The sequence below is a fragment of the Echinops telfairi genome, unplaced genomic scaffold (assembly GCF_000313985.2).
Source record: "Echinops telfairi isolate 266 unplaced genomic scaffold, ASM31398v2 ScPeMD7_7475;HRSCAF=8513, whole genome shotgun sequence".
Taxonomy (NCBI): Eukaryota; Metazoa; Chordata; class Mammalia; order Afrosoricida; family Tenrecidae; genus Echinops; species Echinops telfairi.
Genome location: NW_022111379.1, coordinates 22,773,726 through 22,788,771, shown reverse-complemented (window position 1 = coordinate 22,788,771; position 15,046 = coordinate 22,773,726). Strand labels below are relative to the sequence as shown.

At 38.3% G+C, this 15,046-nt stretch overlaps 1 protein-coding gene across 23 annotated transcripts in view; it reads left to right on the top strand.

Moving 5' to 3' along the window:
• Positions 1-15,046, top strand: part of NRXN1 (neurexin 1) — a 1,284,195-nt gene that overhangs the window by 306,013 nt on the left and 963,136 nt on the right. The window lies entirely within an intron of this gene.

Here is a 15,046-nt window from a genome sequence, read left to right as displayed (position 1 = left end):
GATTCTGGGTGAGGAGCTATCAATTACTACCTACTCTTCCAGCCCCCAAACTAAGGGCTCCTAAGTAGCGAAACCGGAGGAGCCCTGAAAACTGTTTGCGGAATTTGGGGATTATTTGTAATTTACCGTGGAGCCTTTGTTGTATTGATTATGACTTTCTATGCTTATGGGGATTAATTAATAGGACTAAATATGAAAGGCTGCACGCTCATGACATTAACAGGAGCCATAATTACAGAACATAATTGCCAATAATTCTTCAATGGTTATGTGGTAATCAGATTCTTTTGAGGTTAAATGAAATCAAATAGACATTTTATTCATAGAGATATTAGCAATGCAGTCATGCATAACCACACTTGTCACTTAACCTCATCAGTGCTGTATGGTGTGCTAAAGGAGGCTTTGGTATTTCTAGAAGTGGTTGGGTGGGGAGTTGCTAGAAGTGAAGTGTGGTATTTGGGGTAAAAATATAGCCTTTGGGGTCAAGGAAACATAGATTGCAGTATTGGTGGTGTATTAGTAGATGTGTAATTTCTAGTAGACCATCAAACCCTGCCAATTTTTGTTTCTTTTTCTATAAATGAGGAAATGGCTCTCTAATAATTTGGTTCTGAAAACTACATGAACTGATATTTGGAAAGTTCTAGTGTCTGTTGTATAGAACATGTGACTAAAATACTGAAGGTTGCAGGGACCCCCTAACCCCAGGTCTAATGGGGGTGGGCAACAGACACAGTCAGACTCTTTTGCTCACGTCTCAGAGACTAGGGGGCTTCATAAAGTTCATGGAATTAAAAAATAATGGATTTTTTTCCACGAACTTTTTGGATCCCAATGCACATTTACCATTAGCGGTGAGCCTCAGGCAAGTGCTCAACAACCGCATACTTCAGTTTCCTAATCTTTAAATACTATTAGTAATTTGCCTATCTGCTATGGTTGTTCCTAGGATTAAATGAAGTGAAATATGAGTGTGTAGGATAGAAGGCTACCCTAGCCCTTAGAGGTGTTAGGTTGATGCTGATGATAGGTATGGTCCTAGTCATGGTTTTTAAGCATGAAGAAAAGCCTGTTCATGAAAGATGAAATAAAGTAAATGCCTCATTAAAATAAAACTTCTATCACAGGAAGAATTATTCATCTCTGTTTTAAAGTTAAAATGAGGCATATCAGAGAGGTGGGCTCTCCCTGGCTTTACTATTCACATCAGACTCAAAGTTCTCCTATGTAGATTGTCTCAGATTGAACTGAGATGAATGAAAGTCAAGAAGGCTCAAAGGATCTTGAAGCCTATTTAGTAATCTTGTCAAAGCGCTAATGACAAAACAATTAAACAAGCAGGAACAATAAAAGATCTGTTCCCACTGCACATCCATAAATAACCATGGAAGAATTACTGGAACCTCATTCCTGGCGTGAAAAATCTCTGCTCCCTTCCTGCCCCTCCTTTTGCCTGCTTCTCACTCTCATCCCGACAGCCACGAATATGAAGAAAACGTGGAACACCAGGGACACGTTCTTCAGAAAACCTCTCAAGAGATCAGTGACACAGTGCAAAGCCACGTTTCCGGTTTCATCATCTTTCTAAAACATGTGCAACTTCAATGCCACATTGAATATGAATGTGTATCCGTGATACATGCTTTGATGCCATCCCCTGTTTTACATCACAAGTCCTGATACTTTACCTGGAGCACACAGTGGATGAGAAAATCATTCTCAACTGAGTTCATATTTACAGTGAAATATGGTTGCTTGGGTTCACTCTCATTGCTTTCAACAGGCATGTCAACGGTCACCAGCCAAGCTGGCTGAAGTGCTCTGCAGCATGGTTCATTCGATCTCTTGTTCTGTCTCCGCCCGCCCCCGCCCCCACCACTAGGACCCCACTCCCCCTCCCCGCCGCTTCCAACCTACTGCCATCATGTCTTCTGAAACAGGCTATTGATCAGCTCTTGAAATGGTCTTTCGCAATTCTCAACACTCTGCACACAGCACAGCAGTGGAGAAGAATATGCTCCGTCCTGTGTACTGTGTTGTAAGTGGCCAGCGAGAGCCCGGGTGAAAGAAAAGACCGGCAACGAGATGCATGGGTCTGGGAAAGGAGAGCAACGTGTTCCAACAGTATCTTTGTAAACCAATTGCTTGAAACTCAGAAATCATGTTTTCCTTAGTACAACAATATACTTGGTCTTGAGTTACGAATGCAATCTGCTTTAACCCTTACCATCCCTGAGGCAGCTACAGAATGTTGTCACTGTGCTTAGATGCACAGATAATTCTATAAAACAATTGATTCATAAATACAACTTGAACATTAGGAAAACATTTAGTAGTGTAGAAATTAAAATGCATTTCCCTAGTTTTAAATCATAGTTGGACATATCTGTGATCAAATGGGAAAAAGGATGGGTTACGTGTCCCCTTGGCAGTAAGAGGAAGGGATGTCTCTTTTCTTATCGAGGTATTTCATAATTCATAGGACAGCTACTTTAAAAGTTCATGGGAAAATGGAATTCAAAGATAAAAGTAAAAATATTCAAATATAATCATCAAGTTCAAGACACATCTGTAAGCTATAATACCAGCCATTTGTAAACAACTGGGAATTTAGTCATGTCAATGCAGTCATTTTGACATTATTAAATGAAGAAAACAATGGGTGTTTTTAAGAACTATTTAAGATTGCGAGACAAAAAAAAGTTGGAAGGAGAAAATAAGGACTGTCTGTTAGATGCCTAATGATTTTCAATAAAATCCTGCAAAATTATCCTTGTTTAATGAGAACTTAAAAGTCAAAGACTGTCGTGGTCTTGAAGCTTTCCCAGCATTTGTTCTGCTAAAGATTTGGCAAACTTTCTCATAACATTCTCAAAATACAAAGAAGTGACTATTTGCCCACCAGAAAATCAATAAGTAAAATGCCTTCAGCATTAAAAAAAAAACAAAAAACCATGACCTTTGTTCTTGACTAGCCTTCCTTTGCTTTGACTAGAGCAGTCTTCATTTTAATAGCCATTTCTTTTATGTTGCTTTGTGTTTTTTACTTGGAAAGTTACATGTTTCAAATCCTGTTACAATTCTCCAAAGAAATGCTTCAAAATTTTGATTTAACTTAATTAACATTATCATTGGAAACCCCGTTTGTATCTGCAACTGAACTATACACAATAGTTTTAACACTCAGCAAGCAGAAGTTTGTTCAACTTTAATTTTTCAGTCAGGATTGTGTAAGCTGAACCAGTTGAGATGTCTATGGTGTGGCTATTGTTTTTGCTGTTCACCACTAGGCCTCATTAATCAATCGGTCAATTAATTAATTAATTCCTTGCCATTTGATGCAGATGGTCTGTTGTTGTGGGATTCATCTTTAACATTGTCTCATCCCTTTTTAATTATTCATTTGCAAGCTGCTGATATGCTTGGGGATATTTTTCCCATAAACTTTTCATAAAGCATTAATGATTTCATCATTTTTCCATCCATTCTTTAATCTAAATTTGATATTTGTTCTTACTTTAATTCTAGCACCATTCATGTTGTTTTGATAAGAGCTCTTCTAAACTAATATCTCTTCCTGTTTAATGTCTCAAACTACATCTTATTCGGATATGTTATAACAAGTTAGTACACATTCATTTTGGTGCAAAAAAAAAAAAAGCCTAAATTTTTTTCTTATATGCATTTATCCATAGGAGTCATCATCATCTATTAATTCTCCGGTAAATCAAGAAATAATGGCTTAAAATAAAAGAAAGAAAAAACAATGACTCATGCCAAGACAGAAAGATTAAAGTTATGACTTGTTCAATGGAAAGAGGAAAATGAAGGAAATAAAAAATTTGAAAGGAACTTAGCAGTGATAACTAGAGAGAAAAAAATCAATGTAGTTCCTTTGAATCTGGAAGAATATTTATTAATGTAAAAGTATCAATGATTTACTGAGCTTATTATGGGTCATATCCTATAGTGGCACTTAATTTACATGATCTCATATAATCCTAGATATAAGAGTGTCTGTACATACTGCTATCAACTTCATAGTATGAGTTAGTTTAAGACTGCTAAGGATTAAATATTTTGCCCAAGTCTGCATAGCTACTGAATAATGAGCTAGGATTCTGACATGCTTGTTGGACTCGAACCTGTCTAATTAACCGTGATGCTGGATTGCCTTCCAGCTGCATGCTCAATTGGGAACCTCCTGCCTGTGGTTGCTTTTCATTGAGAGGGCAGGGTTTGATGCATAAAGCAGGGTGTTCAGTCAGAAACATGATTCTCTTATGTATGTTTGCTTTGTGTGACTTTTTATTGTTGTCATTTGATAGCTCATTAATTTTATCTGACACTGCTGCACATTGCCTTTAATATATTAGGCCTAGTATATATTTATTGCTAAATAAGTCAATAGATTTTATTTATGTTGCATAGAATTCTAATTGCATTATTGTTTCTACATGCATAGTTTAAAATCCAGTGTAAGATAACTTCTTAAATAGGTAACACCTCTCGACTTGCTTCTTTTTTTAGGTTAAGTTATTTCACTAATCTGGACCTCACTTTATTTTCCTGTAAAGAAGAGAGAAAGGCACCTGGTGGTGTAGTGGTCATTAGTTGGCTGCAAATCACAATGTCAGCAGTTTGAAACCATCAGCTACTCCGTTGGAGAAAGATTAGCTTTCTATTGCCATAAAGATTTTACAGCTCCAGAAATCCACGGGGGCAGTTCGACCCCATCTCAGAGGGATGATATGAGTCAGAATTTACTGGATGAGAGTGAAAGTAGGGAAAACAGATTTTAAAAATAAGTAGATAGCTGTGATTTACTTGACTACCAACAAAGATAGGATATGAATTGAGGTCTTTGAATTATGATAGTAGTGAAGAATATTAAAAGTACCATGGATTGCCAAAAGAACAACTTTGTCTTGTGGGGAGTACAACCAGAAATGCTTGTAGAAGTGAGATTGGTGAGATTTCATCTCATGTCCATATATGCTAGTAATTTCTTGCTCCTCTTCAAGATAGATTAGTATTCAACCCCAAAATTAATCTTAGAGTCTTTTTATCAATAAGAATATGTGCAAAAGATGGAATCTAGTAAGCTTCTGAAGATCATATGATGGTCAGATCAGTTAGGGAAAATATCTCCTTGTCATTTGTTAAATTAATAGATGCTTAGGGTTTTGAGGGGTTTTTTTTTTGGGGGGGGGTTTCATCTGCAAAAACCCACTGCCTCTTTTTCATTGGGTTTTGCTATGGAAAGTGCTTAGCAACATGCCTTGTATGTATTTAATACTCATTAGCTGTTCTTGTTCTTCAACATTCCCCCAACTCCCCTTCTTCATTTCCTAGCTAGAATAAACTGCTGAACCGAGCAATTATTTTATATGAAATATTTTCTGACAAAAAATGCTGACCCGACTCCTGGATATAGTTTGCCTTTATTAGTAACTCCTTATTAATTATGTTAAGGGAGCGTGTATATTTTTAAAATTCAGTCATTTCAAGTGCATATCTTACTGATTCCTGGAAGAAAACCAGGGCATGTTTATTTAAATTGCATAAGTTGATAGCTATAAAGATACGCAGTAGGAATGCATGTAAACTCAAGTAAATCACTACTTTACTAATGAAGAACTGAAAGCAAGTCTGTCATGGAGGAAAATATTCACCCTTTCCAAGAATAGTTAACACTTCTCCTTATATTTACCATCTTTTTTTGATCATTTTATTGGGAGTCGATAGAGCTATCAATCATATAATTCCATGGTTCAATCATATCAAGCAGTATTGTACAATTGCTCCCAGAATCAGCATCAAAACATTATTTTCCTTCTTGAACTCCTTGATATCAGCTCCATTTACCACCCCCCTTCATGCCCATTGCCACCACCGTACCCACCCAGAAACTCTTATTTTAATTGCTGTCCGTATAGGTTCATATACTGAAAAACAGAAAGCCATATAACAATAAATCAAGAGGTGACTCCCGATGACACAGCACATCTGAGATAGACCCCCATAGGAACAAACACAGTACAGTAAAATGCAGAAAAACGTTGAAGACCAGTTCAGGCCTAAGGTGCATCAGAGGGGAGATCAACTACCCAGGCTTGAACCATTCAGGTCAGGTTGATTCTTTTGATCATCTATAGCCATCTCTCCAATGCACTGTTTAATAACCCCTTTTCTCTCACTCCTCTATTGTGGATTGAGGTAAATCACCAGACTTACTTCCTATGTAAATCCCACAAATGTATCCTGGGCTCCCACTGCCATCTGTAGCCTTTTGCAAACCGGATTCTTTATAATGAACACATCAGTATTTGACAATCACCATCTCTCCTTATGTTTTTGTTTGGGTTGTTATTTCTGCAATGATTTCAACATGTACTACAGCACATTTCAGTGACCTTGAACCAGGCCTTGTCCTCATTTATGGAACCAACTGATTGGGAATATTCGGGTCTGTCTACTGACCCCAAATCTAACTTTTCTTCTTCCGTCAACAGTGAAAAGGTGAAATGCTTTGGAAAATAGTTCTAAAACTATTGTCTACATGACTGTGAGTCTAGGACTCTGCTATTATTTAATAATAGTATAATTGTTAGTTGTCATCAAATCAATTTTGATTTATGGTTATCCTATGAATGCACAATAAAACTGTTTCCTAGAGTTTTCCAGACTAACCTTTTAGAAACAGGTCCCCAGGGCATTCTCCTAAGATCCTCTGAATATGTTTGAACTTGCCACCTTTTTACCAGCCATCAAATGCTGAGCCATTTGCATCAGACTCCTGGCAAAGAGTATCAGCTAACATGAATAGTACACTTAGTCCTTTATAAAGATCTACAAGTAATGCCCATTTTATAGTTTAGAATGTTAAATTTGGAGGTTAAGTAGTTATTTTTCCCATGATTACATTTGGATTGCAAGTCAAATAAAGTTATCCAGACTGTATAGTATCCATATACTCTCTATGTGTGAGTGAGTGATAATTTGAGGTCAGAAACACACACACACACATAAGACAACTTGAGGTCCTGACATATGCATACATGACAGCTTAGATATATGCTGTCACATGCACATACATGTGAGATGATCTAAGTGACAACCTCAATACCTCAAATCAGTAATTGATTGACATATACCTTCAAAATTATGGGGAAATGAGATTAAAAGATAATGGCATTTTCCTACTCATTTTTTGAAACACACAATATTTCAACTTCTCATCTGAAATTGTCACTTAGATCATCTCAAGGGATAGTTTCTTTCTCTCTGGAACATTTAGCAACAGTTTAAACTGTATTTCATTTTCTTTTTTCCTAAGCATAAATTGTTAAAAGAGACCAGATGAATGGCAAAGTTACCAATGCATAAATATGATTGACTTAAACAATCCATGGTGTTTTCTTTTAGTTGTTCCTTATGATATCTATTTGCAAGCGAAAACCAGCGTGTTACAACTAGACTCGTGTGCATGGATTTTGATGTTGCTACAAGATTGTCCCCTATCCTTTAGATGTGCAGGTCTCAGAGACGGCATGAAGGTGTAACTGGGTGGGGAATGGACAGAAGGAAGCTCCAGCCTTGCATCTCTTGTCCGAGGCCATCAGTGGGTTGAACCGCATTAGGGTTAGTGTTCCCTAATAACCTGCCAATAACCTGAGCCATGATATGTTCTTTGGAACTACAACCATTTTCTCAAATGGTAGTGCTCGACTGGTAGGAAAGAAAGCATGAACAAATGGAGCAAAAGTGGAGAGAAACAGAGGTATCACAAACCTTCACACATTGAGCCCTTACATCGGCAAAACCACCGGGTGCACACAGTGTACATCCTTAGTGCACCTATTCCTCTCACTAGTTTAGAAAATTATTATGTGCATGTTAAACTTAAAAGTAGAATATGATGTAATATAATGGAAAATGATACGCATACCTTAAGATGAAACTAATGTCAAATAAATTTTACGCATTTTATAAGGCACTCGCATACCAATCCTGTGAGGTAAATTTTTATTCTTGTCTAATATTAGAAACATTCTTGGGGGGAAATTAAAGAATACATATCCAATGAACTGAAAAATTAATAGTATGCCAAAGTATCATAGATAGTACAGATATAAAGTTTAGAGTTGGACGGTAAGTCCCTTTTCAAGTTTACACTGTAAATAAGTGTTCTTAGGAAAATAGATATTTAGACCAAACAAATTAAAGAGCATTTTTTACTTGAGAGCAGGGAATGGTTCAATCTAGACTCTGTGTATCTTAGCCATAAATAGTTAGCTCATTGCAGAGAGACACCAAGTAAGATAACGAGGACAATTGTGATCATCTTTTAAAATTAATATTGGTTTTTATGTGTCAGTTTTATGCAGGCAAGAGACACCAGGATGATGCTCAGGAGTGCAGTCAGTCAGACCCTTCACAGATCTCGGCAGAGAGAGGGAGTATATTGAGTGATAGGAATTCATTTGCACTGGCATTAATTCATGAAAAGGTTAGCAATGATGTATAATTGTTACCTATGTTACTAGTTTACCTAAAAATAAGGTTTATGAACCAAGCCATGGGAAGTTATTGACTATGTCAAATTTTTTTCCAGGAATGAATTTCCTAAAAGCACTGTGCATAGTAGCCAATTTCTTATTCCCAAAGAAGTTTATATTCATCTTTCTCCTCCTCTCCCTCCACCATTCTAAGACTCCTTTGCTAAATATTGTCACCTGCATAAAAAGTGAGGACATTTATACCTTGGTTAACTGCCGTCAAGAAATAAGCGGGGGGAAACTTCTTTTAGAAAACGTCTCTGTTGCCCATCTTTTCTGGCTATTTTATAAACTACATGAACACACACATTCACACAGTGAAGGGGACCATGTTTCCATTCATAGACTCCGTGAACATCGTTGGGTGGGTGGGGGCAGAGCACACCTGGAAGCCATAGGACCGTGGTTCCCTGTGTGACTCCATGACATAAAAAGGGGATTCTGAAAAAGATGTTAATGTTTACATCAATACTATTAATACTGAGGAAATGGCCTGCAACCCACGCCTGACTTCCTCCAGCTTCCCTAAAAGGAAGGGGAATCCAATTCCATACCAGCTCTAGGAAGGTTTCTCTAAGGCAGAAATCCGACCTCCTTTTTTATCCTGTTCTGACACCAACCATCCCTCCCATGGCGCTCTACTCTGCGGGGGTCCAAAATCCATCAGAATGGCCACACAGGATTCAAAGACAAGAGTCACAATTATAGGGTTTCTTAGGGAAGATGACAGTTGTGTTAGACAGGGTTCTCTAGAGAGACAAAACCAGATTGCTAATAATTAGTTATAAACACAAGAAATAAACAGTTAAATTATAAAGCAGTTATATAGATATATAACTATATATTATATAGATATATAACACAAGAAATAAACAGTTAAATTATAAAACAGTAAAAATGGTTCAGTATAATTCAAATGTGTTAGAGAGTTGTGAGACACTGGCAGTTCTTTGAGTCTTGAGGGCCACTAGGTAGTCCTCTGTAGAGGGAGATAGGCTATCTCAGCACAGGCAGCAAACAACAAGACAGGGCACCAACTGTCAGCCAGGTCACCAACCGTCAGTCCCCGGCTCCAGAGATAGATGTACATTCCCATCGTGTGGTCTTAAAGGGACCTCAACTTACAGCAACACAGTCCACAGGCTAGGCGTCCCACAGGTAGGTGTAGCCTGTAAACTGAGGCACAGAACAAGCAAGGCAGCCACACACTGGTCTGATAATCAAAGAGCGAGACAAGAAAGGCGAGGCTCACCGAGCCATTTATCTCTCCACCCTTCAATTAGTCCCACTTGTGTTTATCAGCCAGGCAGGCACAATAAACTATCTCAACAGTTAACCACAAATCAGGATCCGAAAACATTAAGGATATAGTCCACTTGTCCATAGCCGTACATCTTCCCAGCCATGCCAAGAGGCATGTCTCTTTCTGCTTCTCTTCTTCTCCCTAATCTTCAGACACCCAACCACACTATCGCTGGCCTTCTGTCCTGCTCCAACAGGTGTTCCAAAAGCCCCTCTATCACCAAGAGATGCTCAAAAGGACAAATAAGCCTCCTACCTGAGGCACTTAAGTTGCCTTGTTGCATGGGCTGGGAAGCTTGCTGCTCTGCCCCATGGCTCTGCTTCCCCAGGTTGGTTTCTGTCTCCTGGTCTCCGCTTGCCTCCTCTGCTCTCCAGCACTTCAGAGCTTCCACCCTTTTTGCCAGGGACTTCAGGTGTGCTGTCCTGGTGGCTCTTCCTTCTTGATGACTAAGGGTATCTCTATTGCTGCTTCTGAGACAGCTCACTTCCTTACCTAGCTGAATGGCAAAACTGACCAATCCACAAGTTAGAGTCCTCTATACCAGTGGTTCTCAACCTGTGGGTCACGACCCCTTTGGGGGTTTAATGACCCCTTCACAGGGGTCACCCGATTCACAACAGGAGCAAAATGACAGTGATGAAGTAGCAACAAAAATAATGTTATGGTTGGGGGGGGGGCGGGTCACCACAACAGGAGGAACTGTATGAAAGGGTCGCGGCATTAGGATGGTTGAGAACCACAGCTCTATACCATATTTGTAGGCTCCCACCCAGTCAATTGTTGGGAGTCACTATGAGTCCTACATTTGGTAAACCTGCAGGAGGAGAGCTTTTTGAAGTATTGTAAAGCAAGGATGCTACTTTGAGAACTAAGGTGTACCTTATTCAAGCCACAGTATTTCCAGTGGTAACATGCATATGAATGTTGGACATTGAATAAGGAAGGCTAGAGAGGAATCAATGTATTTGAATTATGGTGCTGGTGACAAATATTGAAAGTATCAGCAACTGTCCAAAGAGCATGCAAATCTGCCTGGGAAGACATACATCCAGAATGCTCCTTAGAACACACGATAGCAAGACTTCTCACTTAATTTGGACATGTTATCAGGAACTAAACATTGGAGAAGAACACCATGCTTAGTAAAGTAGAGGGGCAGTAAGAGTGTGGAAGACTCTTCACCCCACCCCACCCCCAAGATGGCTTGGCACAGTGGCTGCAACAGTGGGAACAAATATAACAAGATAACGGATCTTATGGTCTCGGTCTATTTCTACTGTGCTGTCAGAAAATTCATAATACTAAGGATTTGTAAGATTTTCCTTATGTACAGATTTACTACATAGAGCGTTCTGGGAAATATCAACCCTTACACTTACAGTGAATTAGAACCCCGATTCTAATTCTGGCTTTCATTGCAGTTAATATTAGGTAATTTATAAACTCTGGTACTCAAAATCTAGATTTGGATTTAAAGAGCAGCAATCAATGTGTGATAAAGAGGAGAAAACTGATCTGAAGTATATTCAGAGAGTTTTCCATGAGAGGCCTGGCAATAGGTCTACCCCCCACTCAGGGTCATTTTTTTTTAAACTGTGTATCTAACAAGCTGATCATGTCATTAGTAGGGACTGTCATTGAGTCTAGGATCCTATAAACAGAATAGAGTTTGCATTTCTGAGGCTGTAAATCTTTCTGGAAATAGATGGTCTCCTCTTTTTCCCCCAGAGGTGCTGGGGGGTTCAGGTTGCTGACCTTGAAGTTAGTAATCTACCCTCTAACCTCTGAGGATTTGGATTACATTTTACCACGATGATTGTAAGACTTTTTTTCATGTGTTAATTGTTGTTCTTCCCAAGGTAAGCTTGCTACCTCTTTCTAGTATTATCTGAGAGCCTCAGGGCCTTGGTTTAAAGAGGGGTGGCTAATACTTGATTGCTGAGACATTTTCTCCTTGAAATTTGAAGCTTTTTTATAGGATTGCCAATAAAAATAAAATGTGTAAGTGAGATTTCGGAAAAGCTGCCGATATTTGCCAGTTTCCACAAAAGAACTCATGCATTCTCTGTTTACTCTGATGACAAGGCAATTGCAGTAGTTTACTCTTATTGCCAAGAAATCTGCAGTTTCCATACCTTTATTGTATAAGAAAGTAGAGTGTTTTGTGTCACAGTCTTTTGGTTTTGAATAAATTTGGCATTAAGTAGCTCTCTATTGTTAAGGGCCCCCAAGAGCCATCATTCCAAACCAAGCCTTTTCTAGTCCCTTTAGAATGCATAGGAGACTCCTATTTGCATCACTTTATAGAGGTCAGTGGCAAATAGGTCTGTCATTGGAATATTTATATAGTTTAGTGCTATAATGCCATGGATGTAAAAATGTCCCTCTGCAACACCAATATTGAATTAAAATAAATTATGTACTACAATATTTATATATTCTTTTTCCATTAGTCTCTTCTTGAAACTAGGAATTGTCCTGACTTAAGAAGCTTATTCCTTTTTTCCAAATGAACAGGATTTAAGCCAAGATTCCTGGAATCAACATTTCATGGTTGATAGCAAGTCAAATGACGCTGTTTTCTGCGTCATTTGAAACCAGAAGGTTCCCTAAAAAATAGTATTTCGTCTGAAAGGTAGTTCTCTGATGAAATGTTTCCTTGCATCCACACAAGCCAAGCTAGTTCCAGCTCTTGTCCTCAGGTGGGACTCTCCCCCTGTCCTTCCTTTTAGAATTTGCATGGTTATTGAAAATCTGCCTTCCACAAGCCCCTCCTGATAAGACTTTGTGCCTCTGATAGGTTTAAATTCATCACCATTTCTTATAAAATTCTTGTCTGTATTAAAACATAAACAAATAAACCTTTAAAAGGAAACCACAACCCACAAGGAGGCCTTGTTGAGTGCCTTTGAGCTAATATTATGCCTTAAGACACTTATATAGTAATCTGTTTTAATTGGCAAAAAATATTCACCATGAACTTTTTCGGTCATTTAATAATGGATTTCCACTGAGTGACCTCTTCTATCAATAGTCTAATAAAGAAGGATCACATATTTGTTACATACAAATGGAATCTACTGCAGGATCTACTCAGGGTGGGGCAGTAGGTTTGCCATCTTCGAGCCAGTGCAAGCTGTTTCCTACCTGAGTCAAACCAGGACAGCCACAGAGGTGGCTGGTTTGTATTACATGCATGCATGGTCCTTGTTTATTGTGAAAATTACTGAACTGGTTTGAACCAGTTTGAAGGTCTGGATCAAATCTCAGCTCTACCATTTGTAAATACAAGCTCTTAGAAAGTCGCTTAACCCTTTTGAGCTCAGTTTTCTCATTGTTGAAATGGAAGTGACACCACCTGTCTCATTGACTTCGTGGGATCAGAAAGTAAGGTGTCTAAACATATGGTAGACGTTCCCTAAGCGGAAGCTTGTATGGACCTCCAGTCATTAACTTTTTTCTTTAAATAATTTTCAAGTACTTGTCTCTCAGATTATTGTCAAAAAATATATCTTTCCCTTTAACAGATCACTGCCTCAGAAACTGATTTGATGATTCTTTCCCCGCCAACAATTATATTGGCATATAATTCATGTAACATACAATTCAATAGTTAAATCATATTTAAAAGGGTTGTACAAACAAGAACCACAATCAATTTTAGAATACTTTCTCCTTGCTTGGACTCAATATTATGAGCCCACCATTTCCCTTCAACCTCCTCTGCCACCCCCCTAAATAACCATTAATCCAGTTATCGTCTCTATACATTCACCTATCCTGCACTTAACATACAGAAACACATACCCCAAAAAGAAGCAATAATAAAATAAATCAGAGAAAAATCTCAGTAAAAAGAAAGCAGAGCATATTACAAACTAGAACAAATGTAACATGAGTCAAAAGGGAGATCAACCAGAGGGTGATAAATGTTAAGCTAACTGCATCTCTAATTACCCACTCTATTGCACTCTACCTGATTGCAAGGCCATTTGCATCCTTGGCATGGTCTCCATTCAGTGCAGATTCACTGGAGCCTTCATCTACATGTATTTTCCCTCCACTTAAAAAAAAAAAACCTGAAAAACTTTAAAATGAGTCAAAAAGGAAATGGAATGATCAGGTGTTACATTTTAGCCTCTTTACATCTGTTATAATCAACTTTATAATACTCTGATGACAAGGCTATTCACATCCCTTGACTAAGCTTAAAGGGGATTCACAAGAGGCTGAATCCATGTAGGGAGCCTGCAAATGGATTTTGGGCTTCCAGCGTCACCATGGTCTTCTGCAAACCAAATGTTCACAATGTAAGCTTTGATACCATTCCCTCCTTCAAATTGGGATCTTATTACATACAATCCTTGGATCACACAGGCTGGTGTGCTTCTTCCATATGGATTTAGTTGATGCTTCACTTAGATGTTTTAAGATAAGCCTTTAAGACCACAGGCACTATTCTTTCTGATAGCTGGGCACCATCAAATTTCTTCACCACACTTTGCTGTAGCACCCAGGATCTTCAGTGATCTCTTCATGAGGTTGAGCAGATTTTAATTATCCTTACTGCAAGATACCATTGCAGTGCTTATCTATTCATTCATACAGGAAATATTTATTGGGCCTTATGTAATAGGTGTTAAGCCCTGCACCGAGTCCTAAGAGTTCAGTAATTAGCAAAGATAGACATGGGTTTTTCCCTTTTTGAAATTATATTCTTTTGGAAATAAAAAGACAAATGAGGCAGTTCTGTAAACAAATTTATAATTGTAGACATATTGGGCAACTAGGAAAATGACATAATATTCTAAGTATCTCTGTTGGAGACTAGTTAATGGCTCTGGGAAAATGTTCTGAAGAAGTGACATTTGTAATAAATCCAAAGGTTGAAAAGAGAGCATTTGATTAAAAGAAGATGTGCTCATTAAAGAAAAGAGTATGTTCTAAAGGCCTGTGGTGGGAGAAAAGAAGATACCACCATCACTGGACTACAGGCAGCAAGAGGAAGGAAGTTTGAAATTAGGCTTATGTAGTATTTCGAGCCTAGACCAACTCAGGACTCATAGTAAGCTATATTCCCTTTATTCTAAACCAGCAAGAAGATGCCATTTAAGGTTTCTAGAGAACTGACCAGATGGACGGGGATTTGAAGTAAATGTATAAGGACCTGCTAAGAAGC